General features: G+C 44.1%; 1 pseudogene across 1 annotated transcript; it reads left to right on the top strand.

The window, feature by feature from the left end:
• Positions 1-1,047: 1,047 nt before the first annotated feature.
• On the top strand, positions 1,048-2,917 carry LOC147710945 (UDP-GlcNAc:betaGal beta-1,3-N-acetylglucosaminyltransferase 7 pseudogene; annotated as a pseudogene). The gene has a single exon (XR_015295658.1). The product of XR_015295658.1 is annotated as a UDP-GlcNAc:betaGal beta-1,3-N-acetylglucosaminyltransferase 7 pseudogene (transcript).
• The last annotated feature ends 13,686 nt before the right edge of the window (positions 2,918-16,603 follow it).

The raw sequence follows: 16,603 nt of genomic DNA, 5'->3' as shown, positions 1-16,603 counted from the left end.
AGAGAACAGACAAAAAAGGACAGATAAAATGAGAAATGAGGTTGGAAGAGAACCCTCCTCTATCCCTCCTTTGTCCTATTCATTCAATCTAACATATTCACATGTCCACTGTTCACATTAACAACTTATATTTCCCTATACTAATTAACCACTAATCCTTTGGGTTCCGCAGTAGCGTGCTACTCGCTGAAAAGCGCTTTGAACCCTCGTCAGGGGTAGTAAGCGCTATATAAATACAATGACAGTGGCACACATGAGTGTACAGCCTTCCTAGCGTAAAATAAAGAGGTATGGTATGGCCAACCTGACAGGCCGGTGGCTAAGAACATTTTATTTTCCACGCCATATGTTTGCCTTTTTTTTTTTTAAAGCGATAAACTTAAAGGTTTTACTCTTACTCTATATAAAGGTATACAATGTGTCGACTTCGAAGGATGATATACGAATTTAGCCTTGTCGGTATTTGCAAGTATACTCGGTGTCAGTAGCGAACGCTAACATCAAGTATTTGTTACGTTTGGCATTATTAAACAGTTTGCTGTAGGCATCATAATATATAGAGAGCTATTAAAACAGCTAAATGAAATCTCTATTTTATTCTTCATCATTAATCTTGTAATTTGCTCTTTGTAACTTGTAATAGTATTACAGATGTTCATTTTTAACACTTAGTCTTGTAAATGATTATGTGTAACTTTTAATAGTATGCTTTACAGACTTTGACCTACGCAGATACAGAGCATCTTCAAGAGTCACTAGAACCCCCGTGATGAATATGTAAATATGTAAATGCCCCTCATTAAAAATCAACAATAAGAGAGGTTGCCTTCCTGCACACATTCTCAAACGTACAGAGCCCTCGGGGATGCGAGCGTCGCGTGGAGCTGTGACGTTACACCTAGACTGGGAGCCTCCCTCCCTCCTCCCCCTCCCCGCCCAGGCAGCTCCTGCGCGAGCCTCCTCTGACAGAGTCGAACAGTGTTCGTCTTCTAAGCCGAGTGCAACCAGCGGCTCGGCTGCAGCGCTGCTGCCCTCAGTCTCCTGGGGTGTTTTTTGGAGAAGTTCAGGAGTAGTCAGTCTGCGGCTGGAACTCCCTCGCGAAGACTGACTATGCACCGAAGAATTACTCGACGGCTGAACTCCCCCCTCCTAGACTGTGATGGAGCTGTCGGCTACGCAGGAGCCCAAACGAACTGAGAGACCACTGGGTCAGGAGTTCTCCCTGCGGGGACATCTTTGAATGGAGAACAGAGCCCTGCACAGGACTATTGCTGGTAAAAGGTTTCATTGGACGGTGGAAACACCAATAAAATGAGCTATCTATTATTTCATGGCAATATACTATCAGAGGAACCACTCACCCAGATCTAGCAAGCACATTTTCAATTTTGGATTGAAATGGGTTTACTGGTTTCTTTTGAGGGGCTCTCAGACGTTGTGACTCAGGGCACAGGGAGCTGTTGATTCCCATGAACATTGTCTGCAGGACTTATGCCTGGCTTGAGGTGCACGTCTGGTTACTTGTATATGACAACCCTCCGTACCTAGCCTCGTGAACAGTGGCCGAGAACGGTGGACCATGGTCAGGTGATTCTCTGCCAAAGCGGGGGATAGTCCGAAAATAGGGACATGGAGCTTTGGTTCAAAAGGAGGAAGATTCTGAAGACCTGCCTGAGTTTGTCTTTCTTCTTAGCCACGCTTGTTGCCTTCCACAGGCTCACTAATGTCGACGAAGGCCAAAATAGAACCCTGGACTTCAAAGCAATGGCCTTTTTTTATCCTGCCAGCCAGGGCTCCAACAAACCAATCAGGGAAGGTCTGAACTTGAGCCAGCCAGGCCTGGAACTAACTCAGCATCTGAGCACGGTTCCACAAACTTCACCCCAGTGGGACATACCAAAAACCATCTGCCAAGAAAACCAGGCCTTGAGGAAACAACCATGGTTCAAAAACATGGACACCAGGTTCCACCAGTACATGCTCCTCAGACACTGCAGGTACTTCCCCATGCTGCTCAACCACCCTGAGAAGTGCCATGGCGAAGTGCACCTACTCATAGTGGTGAAGTCCCTCATTGAACAGTATGACCGCCGGGAAGCTATCCGGAGGACATGGGGTCAAGAGAAGGAAAATGGAGGGAAGAAGATCCGCACCTTGTTCCTCCTGGGGACCACGTCATTGGGCAAGGACCACCAGACTCTCCAAAGACTTATCCAACAGGAAGACCAGATCTATGGGGATATTCTACAGTGGGACTTCATGGACACCTTCTTCAACCTCACCCTCAAAGAAGTCAACTTTCTCAAATGGTTCCACCTGTACTGCCCTAGAGTGGAGTTCATCTTCAAGGGGGATGATGACATTTTTGTTAACACCAAGAACATTTTAGATTTCTTGACCTTCCGAAAGGAGGACCCCAACCCGGCCAGCCTCTTCGTTGGAGACATCATCAACAGAGCAGTGCCTATTAGGAACAAGCACAGCAAGTATTACATTCCACGGGAAATGTTCATCGGGCCTTACCCAGTGTACGCAGGTGGTGGTGGCTTCTTGATGTCTTCGAGTCTGGCGAAGAGACTGCTTCCGGTTTCAGAGAAGATCCAGCTCTTCCCCATCGATGATGTCTTTTTAGGGATGTGCCTGAAAGCAGTCGGCGTCCAACCAAAAGCCCACAGTGGCTTCAGAACCTTTGGGATCAGCAAGAAGAGGGCGAGCGCAATGAACACAGACCCTTGCTTCTACAGGAGCTTACTGGTAGTCCACCGGCTCACAGCACCAGATCTGGTCAAGATGTGGCACACTGTCCACAACAGCACAATCAAGTGCACAAAATCCACGTATTTCTAGGAAACAATACTTTCCGCGCTAGCCCAACTCTTGCCAAAGTATACTTTTAAAACAAAACGTATTAGGAGAATTTTCCAATAAATTAAAATTCATATAGAACTAAATGTGGTAATTCGGGTGTAAGTTGATGGCTGTATGTCATAATATCAAGCACAGATGTGGACTTCCAGTGTACCGCCATGGTAAGTGTACACAGGGAAGTAAAGATGTACTATTCTAAATCCAATTAGAACTGACAATACGTCTGTAGACAATTTTGGAGTGGTTATATGTGTGCAGGTCGAAATAAAAACTTCCTTATATTATGGTACCACCCACTGTGATGGGAATAACACAGCTAAAAAAATGGAATGCAGGCAGTACAGCCATAAGGGGGTAAACTACACACGTCTGCAATGAACAAATTGAGGTCTGGTCGAGCTTGACAATCGCAGTTTATAAATGGTGCTCCTCAAACGGAGTTCTTTCTTGGGTCTTAAATGAAAGTATTCCAAATCAACCTGTCACGTTTCTCGGGGAAATGTTTCTAGGGGCTGCCTTCTGCAAGCAATGCCCTATGAGGGAGGGCAGGTTCCTTTTAAGAGCACACAACAAACTGAACCCCGAGAGTTTAAATTGCCCAGCTATTTTTGTCTTTGCAGTTTGGTACCTAGAATTCTAAATGTTTTAATGAGAAAAGCAACATTGTGTAAGGCAGGCTGCAAAGGAAAACCCCGGGACAGATTCAAGCGCTCATTCTTGCCTTGCAGCAGCTCAGTTCCGTGAACCACTTTTAGGCAGGGATTTGGTAGAGTTGGGACAAAGTGCATGATTTAGAGTACCGGCCACTGAGGTCTCAGAGGTGGGGTTAGAACCTGTGTTCTGCAGGTGTGTCTCGAGCAGCAGGCGGTCAACCTACTGAGCTATCCTTCGAGCAACATGGCATTAATGCTTTGCTTTTATACAAAAATACCTTTGACTGGATGACCAGGGCTTTAAGTGGGATGGAAACAATGGGGGGTCTCTCATAGGGGTGTGGACGCTCTAATTAAGGGCGTGGCTTAAAACACTTAAGCTAAAATCAGCATAGTGTGCTGCCCCACTGGTATTTTGCTGCTTCTGTCCATTCATCAAGATATATAATACAAGTAACATTACACCTACAACAAGCCAGGCCTGTTGGCTTTGTCAGTAGTTTTAAGATGCATACGATAAATACGCAACAACTATCACTTCTTTTTACACTATATTGAAAAAGCTTCTCGTCACTCTTGAGGGCGAAGTTGTGGGGTAAGGCTAGAGCAGCCGCCTCTCGAGCAGGGAAAACAGGTTCCAGCCGGACGTCCTGTGATTCAAAAAAGGAATATGCCTGTAACTGGTGCTCATGTAAAGTGCTCCAAGTTTGTGCCGTATAAAACTGAAAAACGAGTCTCTTTGGAGTACATCAAATGCAGTGACAGGTGGTAATATTGCAGAGTTAAGGTTATTTTTTCCCACCCTGACGGTAAAAATATAGAGCCCGATAGGAGCCCTTCTCTGCACCAGCTTTTAAAAACGGCGGTGCTGAGTACCTGCAGGACCCGGCATACTTAAAGCCCTGTGTATGACATTAACGCTTATATTTTTAACAGTTCTTTCTTCAGTATATTAATTTGACTGTCATTTACATTGATCAGGAATCAAGCCCAGTGACATTTAGTCTTGAAAACAATAATTGTTGGACAGAATGCACAGACAGTGTACAGGCATGCTGACACTGGGACTAGGAGACAGACCCCAGGGATCGGGCGGAGCCACACTCAAGAATGGAACACGGAGACAGACACCGGGGAAGGAGAAGCAGAGCATCTAGGGCTGGGACATCGATTTCACGGGCGGCAGGGAGAATGCCACTGGGGCAGGAAGACAGGCACTCAGGAACAGAGAGCTGGGGGAGTGTAATTGGGACAGGAGGAAAGTGGGACACGAGATTGGAGGACACGTCCAATGGCACTGGGGCACCGAACCATGGGCACAGAGACAGAGCCAACCCCCCGGGTACGGTACCCGACGACACTCTAGTCGTACACGTTCTAGACTCGCCGATTATGGAAACAGAAAGACTAGCAGGCCAACTTTAGTAGTCGGCGACATGGACCCACGCTGGGTGGAAGACACTGACATGGAGACCGAGACTTACGGACCCAAACAGAGCGAGGGACTTTGGGACAGAGAGAGGCTGACTCCATGACGAAGAGAGAGCTACCGGCTCATAACGCGGGGACTGTATTACCAACTACATATAGCTTGGAGGGCGTGGACCCCAAGATGCAGTCACTCACCTCCCCAGAAAAGGAGACTGAGGGAGTACAGATACAGATACACACAACAGTGGTTGCAAGGGGCAACTGGGAGAACAGATATACAACAGGGGATGGAAAGTGTCAAGTGAGAGAACAGATACACACAAGAGCGTCTGGAAGGGGGCAACTGGGAGTACAGACACTCACAACAGGAGTTGGAAGGTGGCAACTGGGAGTACAGGCACACACAAGAGGGATTAGGAGGTGGCAATTCGGAATACAGATACACATAGCAAGAGTTGGAAGGTGGCAACTGGGAGTACAGATGAACACACACCAGGGGTTTGAAGGATGGCAACTGGAAATATAGATACATGACAGGGATTGGAAGGTGGAAGCGGGCAGAACAAATACACACAACAGGGTTTCTCAAGGTAGCAACTGAGATTACAGATATACACGATGGGTGGGAAGGTGGAAACTAGGAGTACAGACACACACAACAGGGGTTGAATAGTGGCAACTGGTAGTACAGATACCCACAAGAGCGGTTGGAAGGTGGCAACTGGGAGCACAAGCGCCCACAAGCGGGGTTGGAGAGTGAAAATTGGGAGTACAGATACACATAACAAGAGTTGGAAGACGGCAACTGGGAGTACAGGTGCACACAATAGGGGTTGTAAAGTGGCAACAAGGAGTACAGATAAACCCAGCAGGGGTTTGAAAGTGGTAATTGGGATTACAAATACAAACAATGGGTTGGAAGGTAGAAACTAGGAGACAGATACACACAATAGGTGTTGGAAGGTGGCAACTGGGAGTACAGATACACACAACTGAGGTTGAAAGCGGGTAAATTCGAGACCTTTTTTGAACCTCCTAGACAAAAAGGAAACTAGCAGTTGGCTCTGTACTAGCCGAGACAGCAGAAGGCGCATAGAGACCTTGTATACACTACTAATGTGCTACATATAAAACCGGATAAAATGACAAGGCAGTAAATTAACCATACTCAAGTAGTCTCTCAAAGTGATCCCTGTGCAGATTAAGTCGTACACAGTGACCCCTATGCATTTTTAAGTCGTATTGTGTTTAAATTATTCTTTTTTATCTCACAAAGTGGACTTTTATCACAACAAATGCAAATCGATTACCTTGAAAATTATAAAAGCTGGGCAAACTCTGAAAGCGATACACGCCATGCTGACTCAGAAATATCCACTTTCCCACTAGCCACAAGTTAGTGAAAAGTAAGTTCTCTACAATAACTCTGGCTTGTAGATTTCGCTATTGTATGGTAAAAAAACAACCATCAAAAAACGATTGGGCTAGTAATGAATGGACTCCTGTGTGCAGTGGTAGGAGAAAAGGTAATTTGGGCAAGCAGTGTGCCGTTACATCCCTACTTAAAGCAGCAGTGCTGCTAACATCTTCCAAAAATAAAATTCCATCTTTATATGCTACATCAAAGGAGCCTTTTGTTGCAGCCGCACACGCCCATGGCGATTTATATGGAGAATGGCGGATTTAGTAGATAGTTAAACTGGAGAATAAAAGCTCTTCGCCTTTTGATCTTTAAATAAAAGGGTGTGCACCTTTTATTTTTCACACGGCACTGGCGGGTTGAGAGAGTATCGTTCTCTTGTCATTCTTCTGGTGTTTATAAGGCATTGAAACAACTTGACACTGCAAGGGGACCTAACAGTTTTCTTGAATGTAATGGCGCGACAGTACAACATAATCACGAGAATGACTGCGATTCCATGATACTCCAAAGAAACAGATTTCCTTACATTAGTTCGACGGCGCAAATTGATATAAGGGGGTGTGTAATATAGGGTCAGGTGTACAAAAGGTGTTTGCAATTCGAAAACATGCACTGCATATTGACTGCATAAATCCAGTTTCTAATTTGCTGAAGTGGCATTGGTGAGTCACACATGTTTTTGTGACTTGTAGTGTCAACATTGCGACCCTTTACATCCTGGAAGGGCAGGGGATAGCTTCAGTATGGGTGTTTGGGGTATGACCCCTTCCCCCAATTAAAAGCTTTCTTGGCTTGGTAGTTGATTCTGGAGGCCCTGAGTTGGGTCTGCCATGTCTGTTGCTTTTTCTTGTTACCCTTATGTCACTAAGAGGTTTTAACTTGTTCATTTTTTGGATCAGGAACGTAAATATATATACTGACCAGTTCAACAAAAAAGAAGCAAATCTGAACTCATAAAAGTACTCCTTGAATGGATGCAAATGTAATACTTTTTAGAATTCACAAACATTGGCAGCAGTAGGATTGGATAGCAGAGCCAGTCTCAGGTGTCCAGGTATACTACTGGCAATCAGACACCCAAAAAGGTGATAGGACGAATGTTTGCAAATATTCTAACCACTGTCGGCATGCAAACTTGTCCTAGAGGATACTTTAGGGGGCACACGAACAGCTAAGACCGGGAACGGTGTAGCCCCCAAAATGGACTTTGGTGCTTTCTGACTGGAGCTGTCACTTATGAGATTAAGCTTGGGAGCAGTTGACAATATTCTTGTAAGAATAACATACAAGGAGGATTGTTTCAATGCTTTATACAAATGATTAATAGGCAAATTGTTTCGGACATGCCATAAGGAAATTCTAGTAGCGAAGCACACAAATCATGAGTACAGAGAACTGGTTACAGTTCTTAGGAAAATTCAGCATAGATTCGCATTCTAAGAGTGGGGAATGGGGGTCACCTCTACATAGAAATCTATGCGTCCTTTTAAAGGATTTCTTAAAAAAAAAGGCTTTGATATATTCTACATGGGTACGTGCACAAACAAGCAAGAAGAAGCATTTTACTACACAATACATACAGAGTTTCTCTTTTGGTAGTAATACATTGGGTTTGCAGGCAATCTCACAATGTATTCGAGCATTCTAATTTATGTATCGTACAACAGTAGCTTGGAACAGTTGAAAGGTCCTTGGTTAGATATAGTGAGGGAAAGGTTCTGGGAACATTTACTGGCGAGTGATTCTTACAATTCTTTATTTAGACCAAGAAGTCAGAAGTTGTCATCATGTGATATATTGTGACGTTGGTGCAAGATGGAGGACAGTGTAAACACAACCTAGGCTCAATTTACAATGTGTTTATTAAGCAGAAAGAAAAGGCAAATTTCACATAATTGGCGATCTTTTAAGGTAGCATTCCAAGCCATACTTTTTCGCCCATTGTGCCACTATGGACATATGGCATGATTTAATGTTTGGCAGATGGAGTAAAGGTAGACAGGGTGGTGAAGGACTTTGCTGCCTTTACTCCACCCACCAAATTTAGAGATGTCCGCTAACCCAGCAGACATCTCTATACATTAGTAGTAACCACCTTCAGGGCGGTTGCTTTCAATGTATGTAAAGTTTGTCTGACAGCTCTGTCAAGCAGGACAGATCACTGTCAACTTTTTCAAAGTTTTTTTATTTTTCAATAGCAAACTCCCAAAGTGGGAGTTTAATTCCACGTTGTGTGGGTAATTTTTTAAATTTTAATATCCCTCTCCTCCGGGATAAACCCGGGGTGACGGACAGTTAAACAGTAAAATAAAAAACTCTATATGCCAGTCCACTCTAAATAGAGTGGATGGTCATGACTTCCCTCCAACAACACCTGTACCGTTGAGCTGTTTGCGGACATTTTACACCAGTGGAGTAAATATTACTCTGTCAGCGTAAAACTGGCGGTCCACCCGATTCAGAAGCGGATGCTTATACACTGAGATTTGCGGACAGGGTACTCAGGCACCATTGTAATGGAGTATCTGTCCATCAGAATCTAAATCAGCCCCAGTGCCGACCTAATGGAAACCAGTACTAACCCTACTTCTCATGGGAAAAGTCCATTCCGTACCTTAGTCACCTCACCCATTGAGATTCACACCCCACCCACGCCAATCTCACTGACTAAGCTACGCTCTTGTGGAAGGGGGTGGTACTGGGGCTTCCTCTTCTTTCCAGCTCGCAAGGAAGGGTAGCACTGATTTGCCATGATATGAAAACCACAAAGCGGAAGCTGTATATGAGGGGCAGCTTTAAACTTCTGGTTGGCAGCTGAGGGGGTCAGACTCAGACAAAGGAAATGAACATTGTGACATCTCTTTGACTTTCTACCACATTTCTTTACTATTCCAGCTCTTTTCCCTTGCAAGGACTGGGGCTGCAATATCTTCACTTTGCATTGTATGGGTATTTACATAGAAATCTCCAGGCACCTTGTAAACCCTAAATCACTTGAAATGTACATGAAGAGATTGAGGACTGCCACCTTTTGCAGGCATCCATCTCTTCATTCACAATGTTTCACTGAGAAAATGCTGCCGCACGGATATTAATGAGCCAAGGTTTTCACGAATCTTTGAATGGTGAGATTAATTAATCTTCTACAATATCAAATTTGGCAGGGTCACCTTGCAGACGTGATAACACACCATACAATATATGGTGTGTTATCACAACGTCTGCAAGGTGACCCTGCCAAATGGCATACATGAATCAGGCTGGCAATTTATACATCTGTTCTATAATCCTTAACAAACTTACCACACTTTTAAGAGTTACAGTAAAAAAAGAAACACGTTATTTATCTGGTTTATCAAGTGTTATAATATATTCGAAAATATACTTTTACTGCACGTGATCACTTGTACCATAAATACATTATCAATAGGTAGTACAAGCTGCATAATGCCATTTATATGTATTTATAATAGTTCGTTTTAGATTTTATGTAATGTGAGATAAGTGTGGAAGATTATCAAATTCATTGTTTTGTCAATGGGGAAACTAGGTTCTTTGCTTCTTCCCCGGGCAGCTGACTTGCACCTGGTCCATAGATTCAACAAGCCTTTCGCAGGTCCCAAATTTCAAAATATGGTAACTTGTGTCTACAAAAAAGGTAAACTGCTGCCTATGGCTTTAGTGTGCCTTACCAAGTGACTTAATTCTCACACATGCAAAATGGTGCTTCGCCAGGCAAGTTGTACAAAAATGAAAAAGCACTTTCTTCAATAATAGGGAGTATTATTATAAATAGGTCTCCCATCTGAGAATAGTAAATACTCGGTGGAATCAGGTGGTACAATTGAACCCAGAACCTTAATTTCACTGCTGTGTGACATAAAATATTATGAAGTCTAGGGTTATTGGTGACATAATATATTATGAAGTGCAGGGTTATTGATGTTAACCAGAACCCCCCCCCCCCCAGCTCTGGTCTTCATGATACTTCGAGTTACTCAATAATCTGTTCCAGTTTATCGCAAGCTCAGTCAGTGGTCTAATAACGCGCAGAATCAGTCAGAGCTCCGCAGACGGTGACACCTCAATCCCCCCAGTGCTCTGCAGCTCGCAGGACCTAGAACCAATCAGAGCTCTGCTGCTAGCAACACATAGATTCACCCCGAGGCCTGCTCCTGAAAATACTGACTCAAAATGAGTTTATATGATCTCAGACTCCGGGCATTACCAACAGCAGAGCTGTGAGTCATTCTCGAGCCTCCTACTATCAGGAAAAGATCTTGCAGTGGGTCTAGGTGTCACCAAGACCAAAACACTGGACACAATTAATCTGGTTAACAATACCTCAAGTTTTAGATTATTGCGAGCAGAGGTCTGGATGTAATTTCAGAAAGGCATCTTTGTGTGAATCTTGGAATTGTGAAGAGAGAGCTCTGAAGGGGTGTATTTGGATGACACAGGCAGAGCTCTTGGGTGGGGAAGGGTTTCTCCCACTGAAGGCAAGTTCTGAGTAAGCCTGTCTATTATCTAGAGCTGTCTGGACATGTCTGAAGCAACACTTAATGAATCTGACTGTTTAAGATGCAATTTAAAATGGTTTAGGTTCACACTTCCAAGGAACTCTATATTTTTGGCACAGATCTCTACGTGGACCTCTGAGCCTGGCTGAGTATCAACATGACTAAAACAACTGTACATTCCTTTGGCAAAAAACAACACATCATATGCCAAGACAGACCATTTTAGCGTCATCTACATAAGTAAAAGAAACAGGCAGAAACCTCCTATAATGTGAAAGCCTTCAGTGTTACTGTAGTTGCTTTCAGGCAGCATGGATTGCCTTTTGAGATGTATAATGCAGGTGCTGTCATAAAAAATATTCTTAATGTTAGCATAGAACTCCGATGAGGTCTGTATTCTGTCATGCATTATTCCGAGGTGTGGTTATGTGTCCCTGCAACTTTTGGGCAAGACCACAGTTCAATATTCTGAAAAGTAATATGTCATAGCACGGTAGAAGTTTGTAGCACTATTTCTTCTGGGCACACAGTATTTATTTCAGTAGGCAGTATTTCCCAGGGTATTTTCTAAACAATAATGCACTATAGTGTTGCCTATTATTGTTCCTGGGTTGGGGTTTGTAGAATGTTCCCATATTCTATGCAAGAAATCCCCAGTGCATGTATGGCAGATTTAAGGCCTTTTTTTCGGACAAATGATCCGATATTAGGGAGCAGCTTCCTTTTGAGTCTACGTTTTTTGTGATCTCTTAATATGGTGTTTAAGATTGAGAAATTCTTCTAACTCTGAGCTTAAATATTTTGCCAATCTTACCATTTTGTGGAAGATGCTGAAGGACTGCAATTTGGTGGTGGTGCGAGGTCCTTAGGGCTTTTTGGTGATGATTGGAGGAACACAGTCTTTTGATTATTAAGTTTGAGTTTCATCGTGGCTTTATATGTGCTGATGGGCGCTCAGCAATTATGTCAGCGTTCACATGGCTCTCAGCATTGTAGTCAAGCCGCATACTGTCCATGTGGTGGAAGTTTTTGCTTGCTTTGGAGACCTCACCCTAATTTCAATATCAAGGTTTAATATTAAGAGCGCTTGGAAGGAACCTTGGGGTACTCCAAATGGGACGATTATGAGAGCCAATGCAGAATTACCTAGTTCACTGCATTGTGTTCTGTTAAACTAGTATGCTTTAGATCATTCCAGTACTGAACCTTCAATATCTATCTCATCACATTAAGCGTGGAGGAGGATGTTGTGGTCAGCGGCATTAAAGGTTACAAATAGGCCAGTGAGTACCATCACACTCATCAAAGACCTGTAGAAGCCATCTATGACCTTATACTAAGAGAAGTGGAGGTTTCAGAACTGTGGGCATATCTAAAACCAGACCAGGTAGCTGGATTTCAGATGATAATTTTTCATGTTGATTTGGCAGCATAGTTCTCCATGAATTTGCAAGGAAGAATAGCCCTGTAATTGGTGTGTAGTCTTCTCGATTGGCAGAGTTTTCCGCACATATGGTTCACACTGAGGGAATGGGTGAAAGTGCCTCGAGAAAAAGTAGATTGCGATTTTTTTTGTCCTCATTTGTAGCCAACCGATATATATTTGAGAGATCAAATGTAGAGGCAGAGACAGAACACACAGAGGAAGAGGCCCGGAGTCTAACGGCATTAGCTCACCAGAGTGAGGACTCCCGATCACTTCATTCACTGAAGGCATGTTCACAACACTTCGGGTCCTCACCTGGCCTCGACCTTTATCCTCATAGTATACCACTCTACCCCCCAGGCTCACTCTCCAATATAACAGGTCCCGCAGAGTGCTCTGCCCCAGGATTATCAGTCCAAACCCAATGGACTTTCCCAGACCTGTATGGCTGAACATAATCATAGGACTGAAAGCCTACCATTTACTAAAAGAAAAAGAAAAAAGGAAAGAGAAAGAAAACGTATCTACCAAGAAAGAGGAAAAAGAGAAAAAGATAAACATTGAGAGAATATTTTATGCACCATGTCCAATGCAATCTATCGTCTACCCCTATCTTGTTTTACAATATTTGTCCCATATATCCCAAAATCTAGTTTTTTTTGTTATACGTCTTGCCCTATCTAATTTGGCAACCCTATGGATCTAATTGATCCATTCGCTCTCTAGCGGCGGAACAGGCAAAACCCATTTAATGCACAATTCCCTACGTGCCAATAAAATTAGCACACAAATTAAACTTTTATACTTTTTCCGGAGGCTGGTTAATATGTCCTCATCTGGTATTACCCCAAAAATTACCTGTGGGAGACTCGCCTTTCCTTCAACCCCCATAATGCTGAAAATCGTCTCACCTACTTTCTCCCAAAACGATTGAATTGCTGGGCATCACCAAAACATATGTGCTTCATCTGCCTCCATTCCCGCACTTTTGGCATTTCACTCTCCTGGAACCGATCTTGGATAATCTTCTTGGGGTCCAATAAGCTTTGTGGACAGTAAATAAATGTTTTATTCTAAATGGTGCAGCTTTAACACTTTGCCATAAAAGAGATCGAGATACTTTCCATAAGGTATCCGATCATAGCTCGGCAGCTCTTTCCTCCAAATAGATCCAGGCCACTGCTGCGAATCTTCATGGGAGTGGATCAGATTCCAATGCCATATGGCAATTTCCTTTCGTCCCACTGGAAAAGAAGCTGCCTTCCGATCAAACCATCCATTTCCATTCCCAACTTTTTTGAGTGTTTTAGCACAGCTTAATAACTGAAGATACTTGAATTTAGAAATGATTGCGATTTTGCACCATATGGATAGGCATTTACGAGCCCCCTGCGCCATCAGTACGTGAGGCGCATTTTACTTCTCCATATTTACAAGGAGAGGAAAAGCCACCCTGCTTTACTTTTTTTCTCTTTGTAAATATGGCCCCTTCACACGCAGGACTTTGCGTGGAAGGGGAGTTCCATGGGTGTTGCTGTGGGTGTTCCCACGCAACATCCATGGAATGAGACACATTTCCATATACACGAGGAATCATTAATCTGGAACTGCGTGTCAATGCTACGTCTCCCTAGGGGAGGCGTAGCAAGGTGCAACAATGAGAAATGTTTTCATTTCTCCTCGTTTTTTCGTCTTTCAACACGTGCTGCATTCTACAGCACGCATTGAAAGAGGACAATGCCTGTAGTGATTATTTTTCTGAAGGAAGGTGCCCCTTTCTGCACAAAAACAATTTCCTCATGACGCAGCCATTCTTGCACCATGGTGCAAGGGTGCCTGCGCATGGCTGCAGTTTGTACACCAGCGCAGGGGATAGCACAGGAAAGCTCATTCCTGTGCTTCGGAAGTGCCGCAGCGTGGTGCAGCCAAAGGGCTGGCGTTGACGCGCTGCGGCACTTTCTTGTAGATCTGCCCCCATGTTTCATGGCCAGGTAGTGTAGCTTCTGCGGGGTAATGGTATGTCTTCAAGTCACAGATGGCTAATTTCAACTCAGTGTCTACATTTGGGATGGAGAATGAGGTGTGTAGAAGTAGATCCAGTTGCAAATGGAGAGAGAAAAAATGATTCATTGTTTCTGGTGTGGGAAATATCAGTGCCTTCACTAAGAGTACATCTTGTTAGAGATTCAATGTCATGAGTACAGTATAGTGAGAGGAATATTAAAGGTTGGTTAGTGAATCAGTCAAACAATTTGTTTTTAAGGAAATTAGAGATATTTCCGGTTGAACCTCAAGGGGCATGTTATTTATAGCAAAAGACTAATAGTGAAGGTTGATACGGTGTGGGTATATAGCAGGATGAGACATGGTTTTCTCGCGAGGGATGCACTCCTTCAATAAGGCATCAAAGAATTTTCAAGTAGGCCTGAAACACGTTTTCTACCGTTAGCATGGAGGTATGTATCTTGGCAGTGGTAGTCGTGTGAAAAATGGAGTGGGGGATACAGAAGGCTGTGATGATGGCTGGTGTGATTGATTTGTCCACATGAGCAGTGAGGGGAATAGCAGTGATAACTCCTGGGGTAAAAAAAGTTTGTGAACCCCTCTAAACAGGGAGCTCAATAAGAAAGGGAGTTTTCATGTCTATCAATAGGAGTCACACTACATTAAATAAAAACATGATTTGTAATGGTACAAGTCAGAGGATGAAAAACATCGAGGCTATCTGTTATTGGGTTTTCTGAGACATTGCCAGGGCAGTGCTGCGAGAAGTAGAGAGCAAAACAAACAAGATGATGGACGGAATGTTGCACAATGGTAAAACATTCATCCCCAGTCACAGATCTGGGTTTAATCCATTGTTATTTTGCTCACTTAAGCCACCCCAGTTCAGACATGGCCATATGCAAATCAGTCTTGACCCTGTGCCTCATGGGAACAGTCCAGACCGTACTGCCAAGCCATGTCTTCCCTGGACCGGAATCAAGCATCCTAGGACCGGTTTCTGGCTATCAGCCGTCTTCAGCCAGGATAGCTTGACTCCAGTGGCTTAGTGAGCACAGGACCCACGTCTGGGCATACCCTTCCCACATAGGGTGAACAGCAAAACAAACAAGATGATGGACGGAATGTTGCACAATGGCAAAACATTCACCCCCAGTCACAGATCTGGGTTTAATCCATCGTTATTTTGCTCACCTAAGCCACCCCAGTTCAGACATGGCCATATGCAAATCAGTCTTGACCCTGTGCCTCATGGGAACAGTCCAGCCCGAACTGCCAAGCCATGTCTTCCCTGGACCGGAATCAAGCATCCTAGGACCGGTTTCTGGCTATCAGCCATCTTCAGCCAGGATAGCTTGACTCCAGTGGCTTAGTGAGCACGGGACCCATGTCTGGGAATACCCTTCCCACATAGGGTGAACAGCAAAACAAACAAGATGATGGACGGAATGTTGCACAATGGCAAAATATTCACCCCCAGTCACAGATCTGGCTTTAATCCATCGTTATTTTGCTCACCTAAGCCACCCCAGTTCAGACATGGCCATATCAAATCAGTCTTGACCCTGTGCCTCATGGGACCAGTCCAGCCCGAACTGCCAAGTCATGTCTTTCCTGGACCGGAATCAAGCATCCTAGGACCGATTTCTGGCTATCAGCCGTCTTCAGCCAGGATAGCTTGACTCCAGTGGCTTAGTGAGCACGGGACCCACGTCTGGGCATACCCTTCCCACATAGGGTGAACAGCAAAACAAACAAGATGATGGACGGAATGTTGCACAATGGCAAAACATTCCCCCCCAGTCACAGATCTGGGTTTAATCCATCAGTATTTTGCTCACCTAAGCGACCCCAGTTCAAATATGGCCATATGCAAATCAGTCTTGACCGAGGCACAGGGTCAAGGCTGATTTGCATATGGCCATGTCTGAACTGGGATGGTGTGGTGAGCAATAAAACGATGGATTTAGGCCCAGATCTCTGTACTGGGGTGAATGTATGACATTGTTCTGCATTCTGTCCATCAACTGTTGTTTTTGTGAGAAGTAGAGAGGGCAGACCTGGAAGGTTTTTTGATGTGCCTGTTAGAAGTTGCTCACTCACAGCAGGTGCAGTGATACTGGAGCCCAGAGGCTGAAGAGCCCAGTGAACCCTGATTAAAGCTATATTTTTTCATTTAAACAGAAGCCAGGAGATACATTTCCCTCTTTGCACTAAGGCCCATGACCCACTACCTACGCTACTGCCCCCTTAAGGCCTTTTAGATGATTGAAAAATG

The sequence above is a fragment of the Lissotriton vulgaris genome, chromosome 5 (assembly GCF_964263255.1).
Source record: "Lissotriton vulgaris chromosome 5, aLisVul1.2, whole genome shotgun sequence".
Taxonomy (NCBI): domain Eukaryota; kingdom Metazoa; phylum Chordata; class Amphibia; order Caudata; family Salamandridae; genus Lissotriton; species Lissotriton vulgaris.
The sequence above is the reverse complement of the archived record's forward strand: the minus strand, read 5'-3'. Positions and strand labels throughout refer to the sequence as shown.